Source organism: Limanda limanda, chromosome 22 (genome assembly GCF_963576545.1).
Source record: "Limanda limanda chromosome 22, fLimLim1.1, whole genome shotgun sequence".
Classification (NCBI taxonomy): domain Eukaryota; kingdom Metazoa; phylum Chordata; class Actinopteri; order Pleuronectiformes; family Pleuronectidae; genus Limanda; species Limanda limanda.
Window position 1 is genome coordinate 337501 of NC_083657.1, and position 2500 is coordinate 340000.

General features: G+C 46.0%; 1 protein-coding gene across 1 annotated transcript in view; it reads right to left on the reverse strand.

Moving 5' to 3' along the window:
- The window catches only part of eno3 (enolase 3, (beta, muscle)), a 10320-nt gene extending 9346 nt beyond the window's left edge, over positions 1-974 (reverse strand). The window contains exon 1 of the mRNA XM_061066095.1: positions 907-974. The gene's annotated coding sequence lies outside the window, so the exon portion shown is untranslated. The remainder of the gene's footprint in view (positions 1-906) is intronic.
- Between the last annotated feature and the right edge of the window lie 1526 nt (positions 975-2500).

Here is a 2500-nt window from a genome sequence, read left to right on the forward strand (position 1 = left end):
ATATTAGTATTAACACAACTATTAAAGCTACTAACTCAGTCCAGACTAACTCTCAGTTCTTTAAACTCAAGGATGAAGATGTTCCTGCTCGCGTCTGATTTCTTGACGATTTAAATTCTAATTATTATCTCATTCTGTTTATAAACTGTTCTTCTCTTTACAAACAACTTTAAACTGTCGCTGAAACACAAATAAACCTGGAGGGTTTTTAATCTCTGCAGATACAGATGAAGAGTCTCTCTGTCTGTCTGTCTGTCTGTCTGTGTGTCTGCCTGTGTGTGTCTGTCTCTCTCTGTGTGTGTGTGTCTGTCTCTCTCTGTCTGTCTGTCTGTCTGTCTGTGTGTCTGCCTGTGTGTGTCTGTCTCTCTCTGTGTGTGTGTGTCTGTCTCTCTCTGTCTGTCTGTCTGTCTGTGTGTCTGCCTGTGTGTGTCTGTCTCTCTCTGTGTGTGTGTGTCTGTCTCTCTCTGTCTGTCTGTCTGTCTGTGTGTCTGCCTGTGTGTGTCTGTCTCTCTCTGTGTGTGTGTGTCTGTCTCTCTGTCTTCTGTGTGTGTCTGTCTCTCTCTCTGTGTGTGTGTCTGTCTCTCTGTCTTCTGTGTGTGTCTGTCTCTCTCTCTGTCGTCTGTCTCTCTGTCTGTCGTCTGTCTCTCTCTCTGTCTTCTGTGTGGACTTTGTTCCTCTGAGTGTTTGTCTCGGTCGTTCTGCTCTTTGACCTTCATGCAGCTGGAAGTCGAAGCCTTGAAGCTTTTTGAGTCTTTCTCTTCACAGAAGCTTTTGAGCGTCTGTCCCTGGAGATAAGACTTTCAGAATAAGAGCGTGAGATGATTTTTTACCAAACTAAAGGCAAGTTTAGACCAGGAAGAGAATCAGGAAGCAAACAGGAAAGTGACCAACCAGAGCTCAGCCTACCTGGTTGTGTTGTCAGAGAGGAAGTGGAGTCGAGTCCGTCTGTCTGACCGACCTGGAAGTGTCCGTCTGTCTCTCTGCAGGGTTTTATAAAGTCACAGGGGAGGGGGGGGAGGGAGGGGGGGGGGGGGGGGCAGGGAGCGTCTGCATGGGACTCCACCGACAGAAACAGAAAAACACCTGCACCCCCGACAGCTGGGACTGAAATAACTGCAAGATGACAGAACCCTGACAGAACCCTGAGAGAACCCCCCCCCAACCCCCCCCCCACCCCCACCCACCCCCCCAAAAAAAACAACCTTGTATGAACCATACGTTTTGTGTGTTTGCAGTGTTGAACTTGTGTGGCGGTCCCTAACTCACACACAAAAGGTTAAAGTTCATCTAAAGGGGAAAATTGAGACCAGCTCAACTTTCACTGTAAAGGGCAGTAACACACACACACACAAACACACACACACACACACAAACACACACAAACACACAAACACACACACAAACACACACACCTACTCACACGCACACACACATATCTCACACACGCAGAAGAAACACACATGCACTCATGGACACACGCACACATGCCCTCACACGCACACACACACTCACACACACACACTTATACACACACACTTTGGCCTGTCCAGTGTCCTTTACTGCAGATAAATATAACTTCACATGACTGGGGGGTGTGGGGGGGGGGGCTCTCATTTTATACATACTCTCTTCTATATGAAAACTAATACTGTGGTGGTATAATACTGGTTATTTAATAAAGTAATAATGGTATAGTAACAGTTGAACACAAAGACACACACACTTGCACGCACAGACACACAAACACACACACAAGCTGGTGTAATAAAACTTTATTTTTCAGGTGTGTGTTTTGTGATAGGACACAGGTCCATCTACACTGTACAAAAAGTAACACTGGAAGCTCAGGTGTGGAGTCAGCTGTTCAGGTGGAATACACACACAGACACACACACACACACACAGAGAATAAACACTTTATTTTGACCTGTTGACAGAAGCTGGTGAGAGAATTAAACACTAAAGCAGCAGGACTGCTGTCGTCTTGCATGGGGGGGGGGCATCAGGATTGGTGGGTACAGGACGGGGCGGCGGCCATCTTGAGTTAAAAACTTGTGGCTTTTAGGTATTTAACAATAGTGAACACCCTGGTGGAAAGTTCCCCGCCCACATCGCCGACCACGCCCCTAGCCAGGACCAGAGCTGCAGAGAGGGGGGGGCAGAGGTTACGACCACATGCTAACATGCTAACATAGTTCATTACGTCTGTTGTCCAATGTTATATTTTATGTGAGTGCAGAAAAGTACAAGCTCCTCAAAGTCGTACTAACTACATCCGTTGGTTTGCGTGACACAAACAGGAAGTCACAGTTTCATAAGTTTGTCTTTGACTTTGTTTAATGTGAGAAATATATTTCACAGCAAACGATGCGATGAAACTAATTCTCTGAACATAATCAATTAGATTTTATCCATATTATCAAATGAATTGAACCAGACTGAGGCTCTAGCCATGCGCGCTGCTTTTGAAGCTAACAGCATGCTAACATGCTAACAGCAC